Raw genomic sequence first — 13092 nt, 5'->3', positions numbered from 1 at the left:
AGCGTGTGCGAATTGTAAACAGTGTTTTCTGTCACTGTGTAAAGTAGAAATAAAACGTCCCGTTCAACTTTCTTGCCAGGTTGTTGCAGGCCGGCTTACTAAAAGGATGCAATTATAGCTACCCGAAGAGGTAAGACTATGGTGCTATGTATAGATATGTTTAGAGGATAGTATTAGATGAACCAAGATTCTAATTGGTTTCTTTTTTTGACAGACAGTGCTTGTTTGTCCTGAACACAGAAGCGAGACCGATGTTGTATGCATAGGCTCGCAGGTAACTATTCAATAGGATAAATAGTAATGCGCATACTTTTATTCAACTCATAGTGTAGCAAACTACCCTGTATTTATTTTTATCTTCCTGCAGAAAAGCTGTTTATCATCAAAAACTATACAATTACGGTAGGACGGTGTAATTAAAACGCATGACTTTACTAAAAATATGTAAATGAACTTGCATGACCTATAATTCATGCAATAATTTATAAAGAAGCGGCATCTCAACATATGAGAGCTTAAGTTATCCAAATAATAATATTGTCCTTTTTCAAAAAAGTAACTGAGAAACTTTTAAACGTCAAGAGTAACGAGTTTTCTTTTTCTCTTTTCTTTTTCTTTTTCTCTCTACTATTTTTTCTCTTTATGTTTTCTTTCCCGATAGACCCCTGACGAAGGGGCCGCAAGGTCCCGAAATGCATTGGGTTGATGTATTTTATATTGTATATTTAGTTTGATTAACTGAATGTCATGAATTTGTTATGATTTATGTATAAAATTGTTGATATCGTTTGACTACGGTGAATATACTGAGTTAACACATCATAGAAATAATTGATCAAAATAAAAATGAAATGTTGAAAGCTATTTAAGAGTTTACTCATCTAAGAGTGCACCCAAGAGCCCTGGCAGCCATTCAGGTGCCAGGCTACATACATGTTTCATTAGGTGTTTGCAGGCACCAATCAAAGGTAGCACTCATATCGGATTAATCTTTGATAAATATTGCATACTGTGTGCAGTACCCACACACATTCATTGTTTCAATGGTTAGAGCGGCAGACCCTGATGCAGAGGTCTAGCCCGGGACCAGGGTTCAATTCCCCGCCTCGGCGGGTCTTGAGCTAAAAAATTCCACGGACCTGATCATTCTCGCCTCGGTGCCTATTCCAATCATGGAGTCCCACTCTGCAACTCTGGGCAATAGCTTGCTTAATCTCCACAACGGCTCCCACAACGCTAAGGATGCCTGGCCTCCACCTTGGGGGTGCCCAGGAGTGGACACCTCACAGGGAAAGCCAGGATGGGTTCCACAGCGGTATTCGTACAAGCGCCTTGAGACCCTTGCAGGTGAGTAGTGCGCTATACAAGTATCAATTTACATTACATTACATTACATTACAAATTGACAGATTAGACCACACATCTATTGTGAAAGGACTTTAGGGGTGTCTCAAAACAAAAGACTCTGGCATCAACAGCTAAGAGACTATGCTTTCTACTCAGTTAATGATGATGATGAGAGTAAGAAAAAAACTACATTTGAAAACATGATAGTTTTTAACAGAATCAACAAGTATAAGTAATATCTGATACCTACCTTTGACAGAGCAACAAACCAGGACAATGGAAATGCATTGCGAGAGGAGACAAAACTGTTGGACACTAAATACCAGTGGAGAGGTGGGGGGGTCTATAGATGAATAAAACAAAATTCAAAACATTGGTATACCACCGATAGTCATCACTAAAGGTTATGATAGGGTGGTACTAGACCACAGACATGTTAGGCAAGCTGATTCCGGGACTGCCATACCTATGCTGGGGGATATGGGCAGAGGATTGATCTAGCATACATTAGATAACCTGATACACGACTATAGAGAAGCAGCATGTGATATCAGCAGAAGATACAAATAAATTCCATAGGAATCGTAATACACCATCAGGGACAACTGGTCACTCAGGTTTACCATATGGAAAGAATGACATCATATTAGTACAAACATGACAAAAAGCACGTACAAAGAGCATATTTATTACAAATTACTAATGTTGGCTAAGAGCTATATATTCACTATAAATCCAATAAGAATTCATATAATTTATCCTACTTTGGGGGAATGACCATCTTTTGAGTGGTAGTCCCCTAGATTTTTGCCTTCTGCAGCTGTACCTTTTTAGGTTTTGCCTAGCGAAAGCTGCGCTCTGCGCAGCTTTTCGCGCAGGCGAAATCCTGTTGAGAACTGTAGGGTGCTTTGGGTCGGCCCTCGTCATTGATTGGCTGGCTCCGTAAACGGAGCCTTGCCATTGGACGAGGGGCCTGTCCGTCAATGCCGGACCAGACACGGGGGCGTTCCTGACATTCTTTCCCTTTTGCCGACGTCACGCGACGCCGGGAACGCCCCCGAGTCTGGTCCGGCATTGCCGGCACTTCTGCGTCTCTCCACCCCCCTTTCCCGCCCCCTCCCGCTTGTTGCCTGATGCTGGCCTCGCGGCCGCGGAGAAGCCGAGGGAACAACCGCCGACGTCACCCGGGAGCCGCGCTGCCATTGCTTCAGGCTGCGGGAGGCTCGCCGGGCGACCTGCGCGGTGATTGGCTGCCTTTTTCCCCTCGGTTTGCGGTTTGTTGTAAGCTGGGCCAGGACGAGGCCGCCAAGAAGCTGCTGGGCAAAAGGTGTGCGGCCGCAGCGCTGGGAGAGGAGCCCACGGAGGAGGAGGAGGAGGCAGCTTCCCGGGACCCCCAGGAGGGAACGGAAAGAGGCAGACCTAGGGGACTGTGTGCACCGAGGTATGCCTAGGGGAGTGTGAGCGCCAAGGAGGAGGGGACGGGGGAGACAAACAAGCTCGTGAGAAGCACAGGAGCGTGAACAGGTGCTTAGCAGCTAGGCTTAGCCGTCCGGGTGTGTCGCCTCGCGCTCCCCTCACTGCCTGTGGGATGTGCAAGCAGCTGGGCTGGAACTGGGACCCCTCCTTGGTGTTGGGGATTCAGCTGGAGGAGACGAGGGGTGCTGAGCAAAGGGGCGCTGCCGAACAGCCGTCTTCGTGCGCCTCTTCGAGGGTGAGACGACTTCCTCATTGTGTGTGCAGTTGCCACATAGCACCGAACCGTTAAGGTTCTCATCTCTATGTTTTCTCTCAGGGCTTCTCTTCTGTGATCTTCGGTGTCTTATGTGATATGGAACTAAAGGTGAAGTTCATAGGGACAGGCATCCCTCCCGTGATATTTTGTGACCTCCCGTTGAGTGGTCTCTTTGAGTTCTGTCTGAGCCGCCTCGTATGTGACTAAGAGGACTCCTATATGACGGCCATGGTGTGCTTTTTTTCCTTCATTACCGATGAGCTGTTTCTCGGCTCTCGCTGCTATCGATAATTCAGGTGTTTAAGTCCCGCTGTGGGACGGAGTGCAGGGAGCTTGGCCAAGTGATTCTTCTATGGTGGTGAAATCCCTCAGGCTGACTGGCCTGTTTTTTTCTCTCTCCGGTACAGAGAGATCTGAAGTTATGATCAGGAACTGAATCTCTGGCAACAGCCTTTTAACTTGGAGGGTGCTTTTCGATTTCTGCCCATGGGCTGCTTTTCTCGAGTGAGAACTTTCTTCTGAGAAGTTTATTCTCCGGATAAATATTTTGCTCATAGGCTGCTGCTCCAGCTTTAGGGACAGTCACGCAGGTGCTACATGGCTGGAGAGTAGTGCTTGCTGACGGAGGTCGCGTCTTTCGGTGGTGCGATCATATTACTAGATTCATCTCGATACAAGGAGAGGGCACACATTCCTTACCATATTTCTGTCTAGGTAAACATTCAGGTCAGTTTTAAGACTCGTTACATTTCATACTCGCCATATTTAGCAAAAGAGAAAAATATGCTGTCAAGTTGAAGGGTCCTTTCTCTTTGCACATTTAAGTTTTTTAATGCTGCTATGATGCTTCTTCATCGAAGATAACCTTCCAAATACAGGATCTGAAATCCAGCATGATCTGGAGCTCATTATTCCAATGCTTTTTCGTTAGTCTGCACAACTCAAACTGCAAATGGTCTCTATGCAAAAGACACTTTGCAGGAAACACTGATTTTGAGCCAACTTTAATTTTTTTAATGTGAAATGTTTATCCACTATTGCAGTTAAGCTTCGGACACTCTTCTGGCTCAGTTCTGTTGGGGATTATAATACCAAAGTAGGTGTCAACTAACACATGGCCTAATGTTGTTCAGTGGACTAGCAGTAGTCAATCAATCAAATCCTTTATTCGATCTTACACAGATCATAAAAGTATCATAAAAATATTTACAGTCACATTTTAGAAAAAAGACGTTATAAAAGATAGCTTAAATCCTGAGTCTTAAGAGTGCTACCATATAGATTAAGTTAAAAATCATTTAATCTATATACATAATACAGTAAAAATGTAAGTCAATTTTAAGTCGTCTTATGTGCCAACCTGCTTCCTCTTTTTAATACATGCCCATAGAAATTATGCTATCGAAAAGCACACAAACAAATTTTGCAAGGATTCCTGTTGCCTGCTTGTGCCTCCGTGTGCCCCTGTCGCCTGCTTGTGCCTCCGTGTGCCCCTGTCGCCTGCTTGTGCCTCCGTGTGCCCCTGTCGCCTGCTTGTGCCTCCGTTTTCGTGCCCCTGTCGCCTGCTTGTGCCTCCGTGTGCCCCTGTTGCCTGCTTCTGCCTCCGTGTGCCCCTGTTGCCTGCTTGTGCCTCCGTGTGCCACTGTTGCCTGCTTGTGCCTCCGTGTGCCCCTGTTGCCTGCTTGTGCCTCCGTGTGCCCCTGTTGTCTGCTTGTGCCTCCGTGTGCCCCTGTTGCTTGCTTGTGCCTCCGTGTGCCCCTGTTGCTTGCTTGTGCCTCCGTGTGCCCCTGTTGCCTGCTTGTGCCTCCGTGTGCCCCTGTTGCCTGCTTGTGCCTCCGTTTTCGTGCCCCTATTGCTTGCTTGTGCCTCTGTGTGCCCCTGTTGCCTGCTTGTGCCTCTGTGTGCCCCTGTTGCCTGCTTGTGCCTCTGTGTGCCCCTGTTGCCTGCTTGTGCCTCTGTGTGCCCCTGTTGCCTGCTTGTGCCTCCGTGTGCCCCTGTTGCCTGCTTGTGCCTCCGTGTGCCCCTGTTGCCTGCTTGTGCTGTGTAAATGTGTGTAGAGTGCTCTGTGGGTGTGTGTGGGGTGCTTTGTGTGGCTGTGTGTGTGGGGGGCTTTGTGTGGCTGTGTGTGTGGGGGGCTCTGTGTGGCTGTGTGTGTGGGGGGCTCTGTGTGGCTGTGTGTGTGGGGGGGCTCTGTGTGGCTGTGTGTGTGGGGCGCTCTGTGTGGGTGTGTGTGTGGAAGGGCTCTGTGTGTGTGTTTGTGGGTGTCATTTGCGAGAGATAAAGCTAGTGGCATTGTAAATGACAATGCCATTTATTTATGTTAAAAAAACATAAATAAAAATAATGTCAAGAGCAATGCCAATAGCTCTAACTTTAACAAAGGCAAAACCATTGCATTGTAAATGCTTGTTTCATTGGCCACAGGAATCTGCACACTACTCCTGGTAGCCAAAAATGTTACAATTGGCATATACCAAATTGGCACGTTTAATTAACTTATAAGTCCCTACTATACGATACAACATGTAGACACGGCCTGTAAATTAAATACTGCTAGTAGGCTGCAATACTCATTGTGCCACCCACTAAAGTAGTTCTGTAAAATATGTCTACATGTTTGCCACTGGAGCCTGGATGGGCAGTTGTAAACTGCCATTACAACCTGACAAAATGAATCGTTTGCCAGGCCTAAACCTTCCTTTTTAATACTTACAAATCACTTCTAAGTTAGGCCCTGAATGCCAATATGGTAGGGCGCATGAAATTTAAAAAGTTGAATTATTTCTGTAGCAAGCTTAGCTCTCATTGGGAAACACTGGGTTGCATAATAACAACCAATAATTTAACTACCACTAATAACAATAATAATAATAATAACTTGTAATGCTTAGTTTTGGTTTAAGAGCAGCTTAAAAAATGATGCAAGTACTTATTTTAATAGTAATTTAAAATGTAATTTAACACTAAAGTTGGATTTTATATTACTATTTTGAAAATTACACTTTTAGAAAGTTTCTATTTTCCTGCCTAAGTCGAATGTGCCTTTCTGTCAGTGTTCAGTGTCACATTACTGGCAAATGGCTCATTTGGTGAGAGCTGAGATGTGGATTGCTCCCAGACTGTGGACAAAATGCTTGGGTGTGGAGCTGTGTTCTTCCTTGAGAAGGATTGTCTGGAGGGGTTGTGCCCAGCCCTTCCTGAGCTTCAATGGGTGCCGCCTACCCTGTCACTGAAGATGTAGCGCACACCTAGGCCTGCCTCACTTCATCTTCCATGTCAGTTTGGCCCCCAAACCCAGTGAGATTGGGGAGCTGCGTCAGAACTGGTTTAGAGTGGCAACAAAGAAGGGTTTGCCCATTATCATAGCCACACCTCTTAGTGGGTACAGTTTACAGTAAAACACACAGGAAGTGGTTGCTGCAAAAGGGGTTTAGGCCACCTCTGGGAACTTTACCCCGTTTATTAGGGAGTAGTCAGGAGCTTCTCATACCTGCCAGGTGGCACTGGGTATAAAAGTGGCATTCACAGTGCCACTCTGAGAACCCTCCTGGACCAGTGAAGATTAGAAAAAAGGCTGCCACGAAGTCTGAATCCTGAAAAAAGACTGGACCTATTTGCATTTAACCCAGAATCCCAGAAATAAAAGCAAAGGTAGGTTGGTTGGCCTCCTACTTGAGTTACAGGGACTCAACGAGCTTCCAGAGGCCTTATCCTGCAACTGCCCAGCTGACCAGTTCAAACTAACCCTGCTCTGGATCCGGCTGCAGGGCTATGTCTGGAGTGAGTCCTAGCCCCCATATGGTGACTCCCAGGTCCTGGACTCTTGGCAGTTTGAGTATACTCCTTCTGTCCAAACTGCAAAAGCTAGGACTTAGACTCTTTTTACCAACTTTTCCTTAAAAGAACCAACAGGAGACTGGGTCTACCGTTGAGCCAAAGCTTTTTAATTGCCAATCAGATTTAACTTACTGGTTTGCGCTGCTGAAGGAGATCTAATTTCCAGAAAAGTTTCTAAATCCAAACGTACAGGGCTTCAGTAGGACCTACTTCGAGCAGTCTCCTTTGAGCATTCGCTGTCTAGCTTCAGGATGAACCAGGTCCCTGTATCCGACCCGCTCTCCATCATGGTCGACCTTAACTTTAGACATTGACCCAGTCTTATGCGACCAGATAACTGCAGTTGGTGATTCGTGTTTTTTGGCGTTATTTTGAACCTTTAAAGTTTAAAAATGGATATCTCCAGTACTACCAATTGTATATTTGCCGTTTTGGTCTCATTTTATTTATTAAAATATTCTCTAGCTCTCTAAATTGGTTTGGGGTTTTTCTTATGCTATGTTTTCACTTTGAAAGTGTTTTAATAAAGCATAAATACTTTACACATGGTCTATATAAATTAAGCCTGAATGCATTTGTGCCTAACTACCAAAGCAGAGGGTTAAGTACAGGTTTATATGTGACTTTAGTGGTTCACCCTGACATGGATGGCGATTAATATTTGAAGTGTATTCTCACCCTCCCAGCTAATGTTGTGTTGCTATATGGGCTTTGTGCACATTCTTTTATATGGGATATGTGCACATTCTTTTTGAGCCACAGGGGTCTGGCTGGGTTTCCAACTACAAAACCAAGATAGCTAACTGGCACATAAGGCCTGCTCTTTGGGTAAACCGGGACTAAAACGAGATGCAGTAAATCAGGTAAAATCGCAATAAGGAATATGAGACCACAATAAAACAGCAATGAAATGAAAACTGTAGGAAGCAAACTTCAGCGGGCATATCACCTACTATCTATAGTCTTGTACGACAGTGAGATTTGTCAAACGTTCAATAGGTTAAGTGCTCTCTATGGCTGGTCTCAGTTTGCAAAATGCTTTAGAAACGGGATTGTAATCTGTGAGATAAAGCAGAGCTACAGTCGACGTCTGGATACAGGAGCAGACTTCGCGTGCTGCTCAAGAGGAACATCGCGCGCACGCGCTCTTCTGTTCAGAACTTCTGGACAGGCTGTCACTGGGCACGTGCCAGCGTCCGCGCGCTGCTTAGCACTAATAACAGTCTGACACAATTTGCTGCTGATTTTAATGTGACTAATTGAGTGTTTCTGACATAATACTAACACGATAACAACCACTACATACTTTTCTAAAATGCCTGAGGGTTTATGCTGCAATTTGAGAACTAAGATTTATGACGTGCCCCTGACTGAAACCATGCATGCTTGGATTGCTGTTAACCAACCTGTAGATTTCGGTACGAGATCTGTGTAACATGTGTCAGCTCCATGAAGAGTGCATGGCCCTAAACATCATACCTGAGAACTAATTTATTGTAAAACACGGATAATCGGACAAAACAGGGGTCAGCAAAGATAATTGAATCTACAGAAAGTTGACGCTACACAATACTAAAACATACTCTCATTGTGTTCAATATACTAAGGCTGGACGTTTAAAATATTATTAAGAACTCAAAAAACAATTTTTCAGGAGGAATTTATACGTCCTACCGTTAAGAGCACTTTTACAAGATCAAATAAGCATAAACACCAATAACGGTTACACTATAAAACATGCCTATTGTTAAAAAACTAGACTGTTTCAACATTAAACTCACTAAAGTTAAAACAGATTGCAACCAAACCCAAAAGCATAACTTAAAAAAAAAAAAAAAGTCAACTCTCTATACGTTTGTAAATGGAAGGCTAACACTGTAAACCTAGAAATCCTAGTAAAATATTGGTCAAAGTATTTCAGAGTAATTCCACCTCTCTAGATAGGGGGCCCTTCCGAAGTACAGAATGCGCACACAAAAACAAGTAGAGGGAGAAAATGAAATCCCTCGCTAAAACAATATCTTATTCCTCACCGGTCACTCCTTCAACCTTAGTTCTTATCCCTTATTCATTATACCTCAATATTGACCCTTTTTTTGTCCATTTCCATCCCTCTAAACTCTATAAGTAATTTCTCAATCTTCACCCCTCAATCGTCACACGTCTTTCACCATTCCCTGCCACTGACTGACAAGCCCTCTCCTTCACTTCAAGAGTGACAAGTAATATTGGCAAAGGATGATCATCCATCACTCATCACCCCTCTAGTGCAGGGGACTGAAACTTCACTGGTGCCTATTAACGGCAGTAAAGCAACCATCCTGGGAGAGAAAGAGGGTCTGCAATCAAAACTAAAAAGATCACAGCGCCACTAGTGTCACATTTTATTGAGTTTGGCCATGGTGAAAATGACTTCTCATGGTTTATTCTCGAAAAGGTCAAAATTGGAAAGAGAAGGGGGGGGGGGAATATTCACTCCAAACGCAAAATGAGCAAACAGTGGTATATCTCCATTTTGAACACTGTGCGAAATGGTCTGAACTCTAAGGAGGAATGGGAGCGACTTATAGGGGCCACATGAGGGGGGACATGGTGTTCTGCTGTATGATAGATCTAGATCTAGCGAACACTTTATCATCTTTTTGATTACTCTTCTCAGTGTGCGCCACTGTTTGTTTACCAAATAGGCGCTGTTTCATACACATAAAAAGCCTTTTTTTTTTTTTAATTCTCTTCATGTACAACACAAATTAGGGATACCAGGGCTTTTTGTTGTGTTGTCATGTTCAGCATCATAATGAAAATAAGCCAAATAATTAATTAGGATCTTTCAGTGAAATTGTAATACATTGAGACCTCCTATTATTATTACTGTTAGCAGTGGTATGAGAAAGGCCATGTTAGTCTATTGACGGCACTATGAATTAGTGCTGTAGAGGTTGAGGTGTATATGGCGCTGCCTGTATTGCTTACACGTAAGTATGAGAACAGAAACTCGCCCAATGTGATTATGGTGTTATTATTTAAATGTTTTATTTTTATGTTTTATTCCGACACACTATTCAATAGATAGAACTTTGTGTCTATAGATAGGTTTTGTATATTCTGGATAGAAAGTTAGTCTATCTTTTCTGTCTATGTATATAGGAATGTAAGTGCCCATTGCCGCTCTAGCGTTTTTCTGCCCATATCGGAAATGGATATGCCGTATATGTGATTTTTCAGAGGTAGGCTGTGTATATCCTGGATAAAATATCAGTCTATCCTCGCTGTCTATGAACAGCGGAATGTAAGCGTCCTTTAGTGTTCTTTTAACGCTCGTGTTTTTTTTCCCCCATACCGGAAACGGATATGCCGTTTGCATGTTCGCTCATACCGGAAATTGACAAGAATCTTTCAGCAGATTTTTCCGCGAATTCAGAGTATTTAAACCTCGCTAGGAGGAAGGGGGGCTTAGTCTGCTCTTTGAAAAATTGCTGGAGGCGTATGCCCCGTGTGCCCAACATCGAACTATACAGGTATGTGAGGCGGTAAATATTGCGACAATCTCTGCTGGATGAGCTTGCAGCAGGGATTTAGATTGTCCTATGTATACTTCTCTATGGCAGGGAGTGTGACTGTTTAATGCACTCTTTTCTCTGCCTAGACCACTGGCGGTATTGTTTTTAAACGTACGTCGGGATTACCGAGCATATTGGAACGCGGAAGTGATTTGGACTATGCGTTCTTTTGCATACATGCCAACATCTCAGAAGAGCAAATAGGGAGATTTAAAAAAAAAAAATCGGGAGAATGGGGCCTTGAATCGGGTTACTGTCATGTATGGGCTTTGGAAGTGGCTGCTGCAGGATCGGACATTTGAAACACAAATGCGCGTCTTTTTTTTACCTTTCCGAAGCATGCAGCGCAATGGCAGGCAGAGAGAGGAGGATGCAAGTGTTGTGCACTGGCCTGGCAGGCTGCTGGCAGTGCATGCGCCCCCCCCCCCCCCCTGTGTGACAGCCCCCCCCCCCTGACACAGCTTCCTGTTCATACACACAGATGCCCCCCCCCCCTACTTCACAGATCCTTAAAAGACCATTCCCTTGTTAATGGCACTTTGTTTGTTTTTCACCCCTTCTAGAGCCCCTGCATGGTCACTCTGACTATCACTGGAACAATTGGCACTTTACACAATACCAAGCCCTGTCAGCTGAAACTCCGAGGAATCGGGTTTTGGCTTGAAGGAATCGGGAGGCGGGAGACTAGCCCTGAAATCGGTAGTCTCACGCCTGAATCGGGAGTGTTGGCATGTCTGTTCTTTTGTAATCTCATCGTTCCATGAGGTAATTTATCAGATGACACATGGAGTAATAGCGGGGATAGAAATGATAGATTGGGCCTACAAATATCAAAATAAAGGCGAGCGCTCCGATATATGCGGCTATGTACGTAATGTGACGGCGAGCTTTTCCTAATCAAGGGGGCCGTCTAGGACAATATAATTTTGCCCTTGAGCCTATCAGTCTATTGTTTGCGGTACACCGATCAATATTGGGGAGTGTGTTGCAATTATAAATATCGAACTTAATTAGTTCTGTTAAATTACTGACATAATATTTGTAGCCATTTTCTAACATAGGCTAGTGACGTGTGTTTTGCTCTTAGATTTTAACTGAATCTTAAGGCTGTCAGCGTACAGAACATTGCGTGACTTCCTTTCTGAAAAAAGTCTGCGAGATCTGCTAGTGCAAGAGAGGTTAGTTTTACAAATGAACATAGATATAGTAATATAAGACAACATTTACATATCGTTTTTTAATTGGGAATGTGCGTCTCTATTTTTTATTTATATCCTGGATGCAGATATTTACAGACTTCCTCAATAAAAGCTTAAGCACTGGAGGTCTCTTCAACCTCAGGATTGAAGGTATTTAACCTATTTTCTGTATCTATATGTAGTCTCTCTGATGATATAATAATGTTTGTGGCGTATGAGGCTTTTTGCTTATTGAGTGCTGCATTGACAGCTGTATTGGCTTCTCGGGTCCTAATATGTATGAAACTGTGTGCAATGTCTGGTACCAAGCTATGGAATAAGTATAAGATACTTGGTATTGTATTTACTGAATGTATTACACCCTAGCTATATGGAGGTTTTTTTATGCCTCATTTACTAAATGTGGAAGCTTTTATGCCCCATTCATAGAAATGTACTGCATGTGTGATGTGTTAGTATGACTGTTGTTTTTTGTCATCTTATCACACCTATTGGACTATGTACTTATATCTTTTTTGAAGAATGAGGTTATGTAAAATGTATGTTTTGTATTTACATTTTTTTTAATATGTTAGGAGTTATGTGATGAAATTATTTTTCATTATTTATGTGTTGCAGATGATAATGTATTAAGTGGGAATTAAATATGTTTTCCTGAAGAAGGTGCTGGCTGTTAACCATTAGCCCACCGAAATGCGTTGATGCCCATACGAGTGGAAATTACTTTAAGTCTGTGGAGACAATTTTTCAGAATTAAGTTCGGTATACAAATCAGAATTGATCCCTGTTGAACTACTGTATTTTCTCTTTAAATAGGAATTATTTTTTCCTTGTTGCTATTCCCATTTCTATGTTTGTACAATGTTTCTGTATATGTTTTATTTATGAGATTTTGTTTGTGAATGTACCTGTGTTTTTAACCGATTAGAATTGTACTTATGATACGGCTGAATTATGTCTCAGATGTCGTTTGACATGTTTTTAAGAATCTTCTGAATAAATTGTATATTTTTAAGATTTTATTTTTACATTTCCTCTTTGTTCATCCTACTGGTGAAGAATAAGTGTGTATGGCAAAATTAATGTTGGTTGTGTGATATTTTTCCAAAGGGGATTTCTTTTTAGAGAAAGAGGGTTACCCTTTGGACAACAGAACAAGCTGACCAAATATGCCCTTGATTAAAGGGGGAGGGGTGTCGAGAGTTGACCTGGTCCTGATAAAGAATTGCTTCACACGTAAGGAAGTCTTCACCTTCATTCAGTTGCTTATTTACGTTAGGGCAACAGGTACTTCGCACATTGGCATTGTTGGCATAGACAGTAGTGTGGGACAGTTCAAGAAAGAGGAGTTAGTGCAATTCACCGTGGTCCCACAAATCTTCATTTAAGGACTCCCATTGGAAGAGCAGCCATATTG

General features: G+C 43.1%; 1 protein-coding gene across 1 annotated transcript in view; it reads right to left on the bottom strand.

Annotated features, from left to right (window-relative positions):
- MPP7 (MAGUK p55 scaffold protein 7) overlaps positions 1–13092 on the bottom strand; it is a 1171941-nt gene that overhangs the window by 767720 nt on the left and 391129 nt on the right. The window lies entirely within an intron of this gene.

This window comes from Lissotriton helveticus, chromosome 10 (assembly GCF_964261635.1).
Source record: "Lissotriton helveticus chromosome 10, aLisHel1.1, whole genome shotgun sequence".
Taxonomy (NCBI): Eukaryota; Metazoa; Chordata; class Amphibia; order Caudata; family Salamandridae; genus Lissotriton; species Lissotriton helveticus.
The sequence above is the reverse complement of the archived record's forward strand: the minus strand, read 5'-3'. Positions and strand labels throughout refer to the sequence as shown.